This window comes from Eriocheir sinensis, unplaced genomic scaffold (assembly GCF_024679095.1).
Source record: "Eriocheir sinensis breed Jianghai 21 unplaced genomic scaffold, ASM2467909v1 Scaffold815, whole genome shotgun sequence".
In the NCBI taxonomy this organism is placed as follows: domain Eukaryota; kingdom Metazoa; phylum Arthropoda; class Malacostraca; order Decapoda; family Varunidae; genus Eriocheir; species Eriocheir sinensis.
The window spans coordinates 87,538-101,781 of NW_026112181.1; the positions used below are offsets into that span (position 1 = coordinate 87,538).

General features: G+C 50.8%; 2 long non-coding RNA genes across 2 annotated transcripts; one reads left to right on the top strand and one right to left on the bottom strand.

Annotated features, from left to right (window-relative positions):
* Positions 1-1,641: 1,641 nt before the first annotated feature.
* Positions 1,642-3,755, bottom strand: LOC126994521 (uncharacterized). The gene is made up of 4 exons (XR_007749240.1): positions 3,561-3,755; positions 3,270-3,357; positions 2,125-2,270; positions 1,642-1,692 (listed from the first exon to the last, which is right to left on the bottom strand). It is a non-coding gene; the product is annotated as an uncharacterized LOC126994521 (long non-coding RNA).
* A 4,853-nt stretch (positions 3,756-8,608) lies between these two features.
* Positions 8,609-11,521, top strand: LOC126994520 (uncharacterized). The gene is made up of 4 exons (XR_007749239.1): positions 8,609-9,008; positions 9,887-10,198; positions 10,402-10,489; positions 11,485-11,521. It is a non-coding gene; the product is annotated as an uncharacterized LOC126994520 (long non-coding RNA).
* Positions 11,522-14,244: the final 2,723 nt, after the last annotated feature.

Below are 14,244 nucleotides of genomic sequence, written 5' to 3' on the forward strand. Positions count from 1 at the left end.
GATCCTGAGGCTGCCCTGTGTAGGCCACTCGTCCTCTTCCATTCTCCTTGTGTTTCTGTGTTCTTATGTTCTTATGTAATGAAGTCATTTTCCCCCACAGCTTAGGTTACCAGTAGTGTAAGTTAAGGGTAGTAATTTCCTCTTATTTATCTCTTTACTGTAAAATTTCCATGTCCCTTTCTTCCTTAAAGGTACATGGTGTTCTCTTCTAACTATTTCCTGCCGGCACGTTGCCGGAGGGAGAGGTGGGTGGGGAGGAGCCTTCATCTTTTCTGTCCTGTCCTACCACACGTAGATTACTAGTAGTAGCGGTAGTAAACAGACACCCTCGCCATAGACCGATAGGTCTTCTGGTGTCTGTTCTTCCTATGTATTCCTATGTATATTCTCTCTCTCTCTCTCTCTCTCTCTCTCTCTCTCTCTCTCTCTCTCTCTCTCCTCTCCTCCCTCCCTCACCAGCATCTTGTGGACATCCGCCGGTGTCTTGCCCTCCACATTGAAGGTGTTGACCCCCTGCACCTCGTCGGCAGCATGGATGAGGCCGGAGCAGTCAGCCATGCATGATGCGGGTGATGATGATGGCTCCAGAGTGGTCGTCCTGCTTGATGGTGGCTCCCTGGGGGTAAGTAAGGAAGGGACGTGTTAATGCTGAAAACGCTGCCATTGCCACCACAATTTTTTTTTGTGTGTGTGTGTGTTTTCTGTTTATTGGGGGCAAAGGAGGGAATTCAAGGGCAAGATAGACAGAGAGATAGAAAGGAAGGGAGGAAAGAGAAAGGAAGAAAAAGAACAAGAGGAAGGAAGGAAAGAGTTTACCAGCGGAAGGGATGAAAGAATGAAGTTCCTGGTTAACTCTTGCATAAATTGTTTGGATAGTATAGGGATGAGCAGGAATGGAAATACAGACGAAGGGAGGCTGTTCCAGAGTTTACCAGCGAAAGGGATGAAAGAATGAAGATGCTGGTTGACTCTTGCATTAGGGATCTGGATAGTATAGGACTGAGCAAGAGTTGAGAGAGGAGGAGGTATGCAGGTGAAGGAGACAAGTAAGACACACACCCAGCCACTACATCTACACACAAATTCCACAAAACCAGTCTTTCTACTCCCCACAATAGGCTCTGCTCCCTTTCCCTCCTGTGGCAAGCACTGGGCAAACAGCAACAATGGTCAGGGAACTCAACACAGACTGAGGCACAGAAATAGTGTCTTACATAATGATTCTTAAACTGGGTGGCCATGACTTCCATCTCGACCAAAGAAAAAATAAATAAAAAGAAGGAAATGCCAATCTTTTCAAGTGCACTGCCTCAGATGACTGTTGTGAGGTGCTGGCTGTCTCTTTAAAACACTGAATCAGCCTGTACTCGCCTAGAATATTTATTACATTAGAATATTGAGAAGCTAACCTAACCTAACCTAACAAAACCCCAAACAGTTACTATAGGTCTTGCCTCAGAAAATTCATACATGCTTCCTTACTAATGAGACTCTCTACAACAAAGTGAGGTCATCCTTAACGTGTCAGGCTCCCACCATGACTGTTTCCCAAGGCCACAAAAAAGACTAACCGGGTGTTCATTGCTGTTTTCCCCGCTCAAGATGCAAAAGCCATGTAAAGCCATCACCAGGATCACAAAACAGTGTGAAGTCCTTGGCGGCAATGCTGGCGTGTGCCTGGAGAACTCCCTGCTGGATGAATGAATGAAGATGCTGCTGCTCAACTCTTGCATAAGGGATCAGGATAGTATAGGGATGAGCAGGAGTAAAAATACAGACAAAGGGAGGCTATTGCCGTTTCAGAGTTTACCAGTGGAAGGGATAAAAGAATGAAGATGCTGGTAAACTCTTGTATAAGGAATTTGGACAGTACAGGGATGAAATAATGAAGATGCTGTTTGACTCTTGCATAAGGGATTTGGATAGAATAGGGATGAAAGAATGAACATAGTGGTTAACCCTTGCATAAGGGATCTGGATAGCATAGGAATGAGCAAGAGTAGAGTCATGGCGGTGAGGGGGACTTCAGGATGGCATATATCAAGCTTGATGTACAAACAAACCTAAAATTAAGACACAGAACTGAGGAGAAAATGTACGGCTCCCCCCCAAGCCACGACCAACCTGGAGGTGTGGCGACTACAGGATGGCAATAGCTTGCTGGCGTCCGGTGAGGGTGTGGTGCGGTTGTGTGTCTCCCTCATGATAGGAATTCCGATCTCCTCCACACTGGACATCAGTGCCTGGCATGTCTTGCACGTGCGGTTGATCTGAGAGGAGGAGGAAGAGGAGGAAGAAGGTTTAGTGTCGACTTCGGCAAAACCTAGTGATCTTATTTGTTACTGGGGGAGCTTTGGGGGTCTCGGCAAACCTGGCGTGTTCTCATTTTTTGTTGATTTTTAAGGTTAGGGACAAGACAGAGCTAGTTTGTTGATTGTGACTTTGAAAACATTGTTCTAGACCCATCATCATCATCATTTCATCGACGCCTGCTCCTAGGAGCTCCCACCAGGGGATGGCCAAGGCAGAAGAGCTTCCAACTTTCTCTATCCAGACACTCCCTCCTTGCCTGCTCAAAGTTTCTCAAAGATCTTTCCCCCCTCTCCCTAACGTACTCTTGCACCCTATCCCTCCATTTCACTGGAGGTCGTCCTCTAGCATTCCCTCCCTCTATCTCACTCACATACGTACACCCTTCTGGTTATCTTACTCTCCTCCATTCGCTCCATGTGGCCAAACCACTTTAAAGTCTGTTGCTTCACTTCTTCCACCACTCCACACTTCTTCCCTTCACCCCTGTGACACATTCCAAAACGCTCGTACACACTTTCATTACTCATTCCATCCATTCTACTCACACCACAATCACTCCTCAAATAACTCATTTCCACTGCCTGCACTCTAGACCTCTGACTTTCATTCCAGGCCCACGTTTCACTTGCATATGGGAGGGTTGGTACTATTATTGTATTTCTCAAATCCCTCTATACCTCCATGCTCACACTTCTGCCATTCATGATTCGTCCCAAAGATCCTACCACCCTTCTTCCTTGCAATGCCCTTTCTCTTGTCTCTCCCTCCATACCACCATGCTTACACATAACTGATCCAAGGTACTTAAACTCATTGACCTCCTCCATTTCTTCACCATTCAAAATTATTTTGCATTCTTTTTCACATTCAATTCACACTCTATATGGGCATACAAAATCTACAACCTCACTTCTACTTCACTCACAAACCATCACTTTACTTTTGTTGACATTTACTTTCAGCTTTCTCCTGTTACACTGACGGAACACCTTCCTCTGCAGGGACAGGGGCAGGCTGCTGTTACAGTGACCCAGGCAGTGTTTGCTGTGTACAAACACACACCCCTTAGATAAGTGTTTAGTAGTACATATTTATGTTTGCACTATTAAACAATTACACTGGTGTCATTTCTGTCTTTTATTTACACATCATTACTCCAGGAGCATCAAGTGGGAAAGGTGAGCTATACTTTAAGACATAGAAGGAAGAAATTGGTACTGGCAAAAAATAATAATGAGGAATGCAACCTTTGAAAGAGTAGACACACACAGCAACCAGTGTGCTCCCTTGGTGGAGAGGTTGACGGCTAGCTATGAACACACCGGTCTGGGTTATAATGACGACCCACCCAGCTGTTCATCCTTCCTTTTGGGTTGGTCTATAAAAGGGAACCTGGGCAAGGCAGCTGTGGTGACCCAGATACTGTAGTGGCCATGTCCTGGGGCTGATGGGTCCTTACCCGCTGATGGCTCAAGGGCCAGAGGGATGGAGATGAGCACCACAGCCAGGCACACTTGTAACATTTTTTTTTTTTTTTTTTTTTTTTTTTACGTCGCTGCCTGTTGCGCCGGTAGGCATCTTCCTGGTGGGGCCTGATGGTCGGCCCAAGGCTTCTTCCAGGTGGGGCCTGATGGTCGGCCCAGCCCGTTCTGGCGCAGGCGAGTGTTTATAGTGGCGCCATCTTGCATTGGCTCATGCTGCCCCCCGGAACTCGTTCTTGATTCGCTTGGACGGCTTCCTCTAGAGTCCGGGTTGATGGGTGGTCTTCAGGACAGCATGTGGGTAGTTTTAAGCCACTCGGCGGTGACTGAAAAATCCGAGTGGTAGCGTGGGGATTCGAACCCGCGTCGTCCATCACGCGGTGAATGTGGGCCCAGTACGCTACCACTTCGGCCACCGCCTACCCAAACTTTACCTAATTACTGCAAACCAGGCCTATAAAATGAATAAGAAATCAGGAGAGAAATGGAATGGAACAATTTTGGTAAACATTGTATTATTATGACTATAAACCTGCCCCTCTCCCTGAGGAGAAAGGTGCAGTCTGTGCATATTCCCAGCCCTAAAATGTGCTTCATAAACTCTGCACCTCACACAAGATCCAGAGAGAAGTTAAGAAATGAGCCAAGCTGAATGGAGAAGAATGCCAGGCACAACATGGGGAGACAGGCCTTGAGTGTCCTGGACCAGGGAACAGACAAAGGTTAAAGATGTCCTGGTGCCTATGAAAGGTGAGGCTTGGACTTGTGCACTTCATCTCATGCACCTCACAACAGCTGAGGAACCAAAGCACCCAGCCAGCGTGTAAGTTAGGGCAGACAGAGAAGCAGGACGTGAAATTAGCAGCTTTGTGGGGCAGGATGAAGTATATTAACATAAGACACAGAGACAAATGGACTTTGTTTTCATTAACCCGGCAGTACTAAACATTAATTCTTGAACCACTTGAACCACTAAACATGGGTATATTATACCCGACTAGGAGAGAGAAAAAAAATAGAGTAAATATGCAAATTTAATAAAGCAATCATGTACACACTAAATTTAAGGCATGTTAATGTTAATGAAACTATAAGTAGCTCTTAATGATTATAAATTAGGTATGTAAGGTAAATATGGAAAAAAAAAGTAAAACAGTATAATTTTTCACTTATTTTGAGAAAATATTCACAAAAAAAAAATAAACCACCAATTTTTCCCAAACTTCGCCAAACAGTGAGTCTCTATCACACAGAAATATGATTAAACAAAAAACAATGTATATTCCTTGAGGCTAAAAATAAACCACCAATTTTCCCCAAACTTAGGCAAACCCTTCAAAGGACTTATGGCTATGCTCCCAGTGGGTCTGTATCAAGTTCAGTAAGGTCAGCAACATATTCTGTATCATCATCACTGTCATACAACAACTCCGGTTCTATTTCATCTAGTTCATTTTCACTTTCATCAGAACCAAACAGAATATCATGGATATCGTCCTGACTACAAGAGTGTTGCCTTCCTTCCATATTTACTCACTTTAGTCACTCTGAAATAATCACATACAGCCTGAAAGGGGAAAAATATCAGTATGTTATCATAATACCGTCACTTTGTACTACTATTGTCACTACACATGGGTAATGTATACCCGAGTTTCTTTTTCACTATTATCACTAAACTCGGGTACACATTACCCAAACACGTGTCTCTGTGAAAATCGAGGCAGCAGAGCGGAGCGACGTGACCTACTTCCGTGAGTGCGCGTGGCACTCTGAAGCTACTGGGCTGCTCAGGACGGTGAGTTGGCGGGAACACTGTCTTGTGGTCATGACGTCACTAGCGTCGGGTAATCCAAACCCATGTTTAGTGGTACGGGGTTAATTAAAGGAAGCAACTCCAGGGGGAAAAAAACACTAATCTCTGCTCCAATAAAATAAAGTATAGAGGAGCTGCCAAAAAGAGTTGTGAAAGACCTTCATCCTATAGCAGAGAAATAATGGGCTGTATAACTCAACATTTTGGCACCCAAGCACACATACTTGGCAAGGCTTTCATAGGCATTTTGGGCATTTCCAAGGACAGTTTTATGACCCTGGTGGTAGTCTGACCCTTCTTCTGTACCATGAACCTAAAAGAGCACTCATGAGAACCCAATTTATCTCCTTTAGAAAATTACTGTAACGCTTGATGTCTCTCGCTCTCAGCCACTAATTAATCAGCACCCCGCTCCTCCTCGCCTCAGGCCGCCCCTTCCCACCCTGCCGCCCCTCCCTGCTACTCCCAGGCCCATTTTGTGGCACACACTGCATAGAGGCTGCTGCTGCTGCTGCCCGAACCCTGCCTGGAGGTGGTGGTGTGACGCTGAAGGAGGGGAGGCGTCACACCACCACCTCCAGGCAGGGTTTGGGCAGCAGCAGCAGCAGCAGCCTCTATGCAGTGTGTGCCACAAAATGGGCCTGGGAGTAGCAGGGAGGGGCGACAGGGTGGGAAGGGGCGGCCTGAGGCGAGGAGGAGCGGGGTGCTGATTAATTAGTGGCTGAGAGCGAGAGACATCAAGCGTTACAGTAATTTTTCTGTGGTCGAGTTAGAGTTCCCTACCGTGGAATCATGCCCGGGTTAGACGAATTTCCCGTTACAATAAACTGCGTAAGATGAAAAGTTTTGTTTAGTCGGCGCAACATCTGTGGTCATATGCCGAAGAGAGACAGGAGGGGGAAGGAATTATAGAAGGGAACCGATCCCAGGAGACGGGACACAACCCCAGATTAATACCTGGTACCCATTCACTACTGGGTGGACAGGGGCGTAGGGTATCGGAAAAGCTGCCCAAATGTTTCCACTCCGCCCGGGAATCGAACCTGGGCTCTCAGTTGTGAGCCGAGTGTGCTAACCACTGCACCACGAAGCCCCCTCTGCGTAAGATGAGGATAAACTGTACGGCCTCTCTCACCCTCACCCTGACACCCTTCACTCCTCTCCATCCATATAGCCAAAGCACCTCAGTAACCAAGGTTCTGTAGGTCTTTCTGTACTGTATCATCCTGTGTCTTCTGTGATCTTCCTTCACCAACACTACCCATCACCTGCTGCCTCCCTCACCCTCACCCTGACACCCTTCACTCCTCCTCTCCATCCATACAGCCAAAGCACCTCAGTAACCAAGGGTCTGTAGGTCTTTCTGCACTGTATCATCCTGTGTCTTCTTTGGTCTGCCTCCACCAACACTACCCATCACCTGCTGCCTCACTCACCCTTCACTCCTCCTCTCCATCCATACAGCCAAAGCACATCAGTGTACCAAGGATCTGTAGGTCTTTCTGTACTGTATCATCCTGTGTCTTCTTTGGTCTGCCTCCACCAACACTACCCATAATCTACTGTGTCGCTCACCCTCACCCATTCTCTCCTCCTGTCCAGACCACCTCAGTCTTCCCCTCCTCACTACAACACTTCACACAGCCAAGACTCATCCCACCTCTCAGACCATTCACCGTGATTTAGTATGCAGTGTCACCGTGATTTCTTGGACTAATTCTCCGACCAACAGGGGAGTAAGATAGAAGCTGTGTCTGATATTGGTTGAAATCTTGCCTCTCCTGCCAAGGCAAAATAAAGTACACACAAAATATCTGGGAAACTGAACCTGGGAATTGTGATGCAGTGATTGGAAGACAGGCACAACAGTCTGGTATTAGGAAATGTAAGGATGAGAGACGAGTGGGAATTTAAGGGAATAGGAAGAGATCTAATGTGAGGAAGGAAGTGTCAAGTGAGAGACTGGTACAAGCAGAGGTACAGAAGGAAGGTGAGGGAAGTATTTGGCAGAGCAAGAGTAGGAGTGAAACACAGTGCTGGAGTGAGTGAGGATGTGAGAGTCTTAACCCCATGGCTGCAGATTTCCTGCCAGAACACCTCACCAAGCTACAGGACGGGAGCAAAAAGTGGCTGCTACAATTCAGTGAAGAAAAATGTAAAGTCCTGCACCTTGGGAGGGGAAATCCAGCACACCAATACCACATGGGAAATGCTCCACTATTCACCATAGAGGCAGAGAAAGACCTGGTACTGTATGTTACCAGGATAACAGTGAAGGGATATCCAGTACACCAATACCACATGGGAAACACTCCACTATCCACCACAGAGGCAGAGAAAGACCTGGTACTGTATGTTACCAGGATAACAGTGAAGGCAATTACAGCAGACGGGTTGAGAAGAGTTCAGTGTCAAGGGCAGCCTGGGACGTAGTGGGACACAAGGTGTGTGGAAGAGGAAGGGAGGGAATGCATGCTGGACAGACGATACAAAATAGACAGTTAAGGAACAGTTGGGAAAGTAGACAGAGTATATGACTATTTTGGTAGAGTGACATCAACAAACTATTTAGAGAACAAAAAGCTTTCAGAAAGAAGTCGAGATAAATTGGGGACTTCAGCGGAGAAGTCACACAACTGTAGGCCTATGAATCACCTGGTTTAAGGCTGCTTTTTCTGAAACTTGCTTCACCGCACAATGCAGCAAGAATTCAGGTGCCAGATACTGCTAAAAACAGTACTACTGCTTTAATTGGTTTGGTCACAACTTTTACACCAAACGCCTCACACAGCCAAGCTTTTGGGCAGGGTGAGGTGCCGGAACACTGGAGGAGGGCCGTCATTGTGCCACTGAACAAACGGGAAGGAAGAAGGGATGATTGTGGCAGTCACGGGGAATAAGGTGACTCAGTGTGCCAGGGAAGGTGGAGGGAAGGTAAACGAGAGGGTGAAAAGAATGATAAAAAGTGTCGGCGATGAACAAGGGGGTGATAGGGAAGGGAGGGAGGTGTAAACATATGTTTTGACTGTCAGGATGCCTTGATTTTGTCCAGCTCTTCTGAGTGTGCCAAACAAGTAATGCTGTAGTTATTTCTCCTTAAGACAGGCTGTTGAGCCCCTCTTCATGTCATTACAAAAGTCAACACAAACATGTACAAACATCCTGAGGCTGTCCACACTCCACAAAGTTGTTCAAGTTATCCGAGCCCAACAAATGCCGGTAATGGTGAGACTGTTCTTATTGCAGAGGTTGTTGAGTCACTCTTCACGTCCTCCCTGAAGGAAGCCGGCGGCCTGAAGCACCGCGGGCAGGTCACCACCACCAGCCTGCAGGCCAGGGACCACAAACACCTCTGGATGGGACTCTGGAATGGCAGGCTTCACTGTGGCTTCACTAAGGTCTCCTCACTCTTATATATACTCAATTTTGCATCAGTACACACGTCATCATCATTGTCATATATTGGTCGGTATTATCAAATGCTTTCGTCCATCACATCAACTGTTTCTAAAGGCCAAACAGGAGATAAATTGGGTTCTCATGAGTGCTCTTTTAGGTTCATGGTACAGAAGAAGGGTCAGACTACCACCAGGGTCATAAAACTGTCCTTGGAAATGCCCAAAATGCCTATGAAAGCCTTGCCAAGTATGTGTGCTTGGGTGCCAAAATGTTGAGTTATACAGCCCATTATTTCTCTGCTATAGGATAAAGGTCTTTCACAACTCTTTTTGGCAGCTCCTCTATACTTTATTTTATTGGAGCAGAGATTAGTGTTTTTTTCCCCCTGGAGTTGCTTCCTTTAATGAAAACAAAGTCCATTTGTCTCTGTGTCTTATGTTAATATACTTCATCCTGCCCCACAAAGCTGCTAATTTCACGTCCTGCTTCTCTGTCTGCCCTAACTTACACGCTGGCTGGGTGCTTTGGTTCCTCAGCTGTTGTGAGGTGCATGAGATGAAGTGCACAAGTCCAAGCCTCACCTTTCATAGGCACCAGGACATCTTTAACCTTTGTCTGTTCCCTGGTCCAGGACACTCAAGGCCTGTCTCCCCATGTTGTGCCTGGCATTCTTCTCCATTCAGCTTGGCTCATTTCTTAACTTCTCTCTGGATCTTGTGTGAGGTGCAGAGTTTATGAAGCACATTTTAGGGCTGGGAATATGCACAGACTGCACCTTTCTCCTCAGGGAGAGGGGCAGGTTTATAGTCATAATAATACAATGTTTACCAAAATTGTTCCATTCCATTTCTCTCCTGATTTCTTATTCATTTTATAGGCCTGGTTTGCAGTAATTAGGTAAAGTTTGGGGCACATGTTACAAGTGTGCCTGGCTGTGGTGCTCATCTCCATCCCTCTGGCCCTTGAGCCAGCAGCGGGTAAGGACCCATCAGCCCCAGGACATGGCCACTACAGTATCTGGGTCACCACAGCTGCCTTGCCCAGGCTCCCTTTTATAGGCCAACCCAAAAGGAAGGATGAACAGCTGGGTGGGTCGTCATTATAACCCAGACCGGTGTGTTCATAGCTAGCCGTCAACCTCTCCACCAAGGGAGCACACTGGTTGCTGTGTGTGTCTACTCTTTCAAAGGTTGCATTCCTCATTATTATTTTTTGCCAGTACCAATTTCTTCCTTCTATGTCTTAAAGTATAGCTCACCTTTCCCACTTGATGCTCCTGGAGTAATGATGTGTAAATACAAGACAGAAATGACACCAGTGTAATTGTTTAATAGTGCAAACATAAATATGTATTACTAAACACTTTTCTAAGGGGTGTGTATTTGTACACAGCAAACACTGCCTGGGTCACTGTAACAGCAGCCTGCCCCTGTCCCTGCAGAGGAAGGTGTTCCGTCAGTGTAACAGGAGAAAGCTGAAAGTAAATGTCAACAAAAGTAAAGTGATGGTTTGTGAGTGAAGTAGAAGTGAGGTTGTAGATTTTGTATGCCCATATAGAGTGTGAATTGAATGTGAAAAAGAATGCAAAATAATTTTGAATGGTGAAGAAATGGAGGAGGTCAATGAGTTTAAGTACCTTGGATCAGTTATGTGTAAGCATGGTGGTATGGAGGGAGAGACAAGAGAAAGGGCATTGCAAGGAAGAAGGGTGGTAGGGTCTTTGGGACGAATCATGAATGGCAGAAGTGTGAGCATGGAGGTATAGAGGGATTTGAGAAATACAATAATAGTACCAACCCTCCCATATGCAAGTGAAACGTGGGCCTGGAATGAAAGTCAGAGGTCTAGAGTGCAGGCAGTGGAAATGAGTTATTTGAGGAGTGATTGTGGTGTGAGTAGAATGGATGGAATGAGTAATGAAAGTGTGTACGAGCGTTTTGGAATGTGTCACAGGGGTGAAGGGAAGAAGTGTGGAGTGGTGGAAGAAGTGAAGCAACAGACTTTAAAGTGGTTTGGCCACATGGAGCGAATGGAGGAGAGTAAGATAACCAGAAGGGTGTATGTGAGTGAGATAGAGGGAGGGAATGCTAGAGGACGACCTCCAGTGAAATGGAGGGATAGGGTGCAAGAGTACGTTAGGGAGAGGGGGGAAAGATCTTTGAGAAACTTTGAGCAGGCAAGGAGGGAGTGTCTGGATAGAGAAAGTTGGAAGCTCTTCTGCCTTGGCCATCCCCTGGTGGGAGCTCCTAGGAGCAGGAGTCGATGAAATGATGATGATGATGGGTCTAGAATAATGTTTTCAAAGTCACAATCAACAAACTAGCTCTGTCTTGCCCCTAACCTTAAAAATCAACAAAAAATGAGAACACGCCAGGTTTGCCGAGACCCCCAAAGCTCCCCCAGTAACAAATAAGATCACTAAGTTTTGCCGAAGTCGACACTAAACCTTCTTCCTCCTCTTCCTCCTCCTCTCAGATCAACCGCACGTGCAAGACATGCCAGGCACTGATGTCCATTCATACGCCATCCCCGCCACCGCCTCCTCCTGTCCCTCGCACGCCGACCCGGCCACCGCCTCCTCCTGTCCTTCGCACGCCAACCTCTCCACCGCCTCCTCCTGTCCCTCGAACGCCAATTTCGCCACCGCCTCCTCCTGTCCCTCGAACGCCAACCTCGCCACCGCCTCCTCCTGTCCCTCGTCCGCCAACCCGGACACCGCCTCCTCCTGTCCCTCGAACGCCATGCACGCCACAGCCTTCTCCTGTCCCTCGCACGCCAACCCCGCCACCGCCTCTTCCTGTTCCTCCCACGCCAGCCCCGCCACCGCCTCCTACTGTCCCTCGCACGCCACCCCCGCCACCGCTTCCTCCTGTCCCTCGCACGCCACCCCCGCCACCGCCTCTTCCTGTCCCTCCCATGCCAGCCCCGCCTCCGCCTCCTACTGTCCCTCGCACGCCACCCCCGCCACCGCCTATTCCTGTCCCTCGCACGCCACCCCCGCCACCGACTCCTTTTGTCCCTTGCACGCCACCCCCGCCTCCGCTTCTTCCTGTCCCTCGCACGCCACCCCCGCCACCGACTCCTTTTGTCCCTTGCACGCCACCCCCGCCTCCGCTTCTTCCTGTCCCTCGCAAGCCACCCCCGCCACCGCTTCCTCCTGTCCCTCGCACGCCACCCCCGCCACCGCCTCTTCCTTTCCCTCGCACGCCACCCTCGCCACCGCCTCTTCCTGTCCCTCGCACGCCACCCCCGCCACCGCCTCTTCCTTTCCCTCGCACGCCACCCTCGCCACCGCCTCTTCCTGTCCCTCGCACGCCACCCCCGCCACCGCCTCTTCCTGTCCCTCGCACGCCACCCTCGCCACCGCCTCTTCCTGTCCCTCGCACGCCACCCCCGCCACCGCCTCTTCCTGTCCCTCGCACGCCACCCCCGCCACCGCCTCTTCCTTTCCCTCGCACGCCACCCCCGCCACCGCCTCTTCCTGTCCCTCGCACGCCACCCCCGCCACCGCCTCTTCCTTTCCCTCGCACGCCACCCCCGCCACCGCCTCATCCTGTCCCTCGCACGCCACCCCCGCCACCGCCTCTTCCTTTCCCTCGCACGCCACCCCCGCCACCGCCTCTTCCTTTCCCTCGCACGCCACCCCCGCCACCGCTTCTTCCTTTCCCTCGCACGCCACCCCCACCACCGCCTCATCCTTTCCCTCGCACGTCACCCTCTCCACCGCCTCCTAATGTCCCTCGCACGCGACCCCCGCCACCGCCTCCTCCTTTCCCTCACACGATCCTCCGCCATCGCCTCTTCCTTTCCCTCGCACGCCAACACCACCACCGCCTCTTCCTTTCCCTCGCACGCCACCACCACTACCGCCTCTTCCCTTCCCTCGCACGCCACCCCCGCCACCGCCTCCTCCCTTCCCTCGCACGCAACCCACGTTACCGCCTCCTCCTGTCTCTCGCATGCCACCTAAGCCACCGCCTCCTCCTGGCCCTTGAACGCCATGCACGCCACAGCCTCCTCCTGTCCCTCGCACGCCATCCACGCCACCGCCTCCTCCTGTCCCTCGAATGTCACCCACGCCTCCACATCCTCCAGTCCCTCGCACGCCACCCCCGCCACCGCCTCCTCCTGTCCACCGCACGTCAACCTCTCCACCGCCTCCTCTTGTCCCTCGAACGCCAATTTCGCCACCGCCTCCTCCTGTCCCTCGAACGCCAACCTCGCCACCGCCTCCTCCTGTCCCTCGTCCGCCAACCCGGACACCGCCTCCTCCTGTCCCTCGAACGCCATGCACGCCACAGCCTTCTCCTGTCCCTCGCACGCCATCCACGCCACCGCCTCCTCCTGTCCCTCGAATGTCACCCACGCCACCACATCCTCCTGCCCCTCGCACGCCAACCCGACCACCACCTCCTCCTGCTCCTCCCACGCCACCCCCGCCACCGCTTACTCCTGTCCCTCCCACGCCACCCAAACCAATGCCTCTTCCTGTTCCTCCCACGCCACCCCCGCCACCCCTTACTCCTGTCCCTCGCACGCCAACCCCGCCACCGCCTCTTCCTGTCCCTCCTACGCCACCCCCGCCACTGCCTCCTACTGTCCCTCGCACGCCAACCCCGCCACCGCCTCTTCCTGTCCCTCCTACGCCACCCCCGCCACCGTCTCTTCCTGTCCCTCGCACGCCGCCCCCGCCACCGCTTACTCCTGTCCCTCCCACGCCACGCAACCCAATGCCTCTTCCTGTTCCTCCCACGCCACCCCCTGCCACCCTACTCCTGTCCCTCGCCACCCCCCCCGCCGCCTCTTCCTGTCCCTCCTACGCCACCCCCGCCACCGTCTCTTCCTGTCCCTCGCACGCCACCCCCGCCACCGACTCCTTCTGTCCCTTGCACGCTACCCCCGCCACCGCCTCCTCCTGTCCCTCGCACGTCAACCCCGCCACCGCCTCTTCCTTTCCCTCGCACGCCACCTCAGCCACAGTCTCCTCCTGTCCCTCGCACGCCACTCCCGACAACGCCTCCTCCTGTCCCTCGCACACCACCCACGCCACCGCCTCCTCCTGTCTCTCGCACGCCATCCCCGCAACAGCCTCCTCATGTCCCTCGCACGTCACTCCCGCCACCGACTCCTCCTGACTCTCGCACGCCACCCCCGCCATCGCCTCCTCCTGTCTTTCGAACGCCACCCACGCGGCCGCCTCCTCCTTTCCCTCGCACGACACCCCCGCCGCCGCCT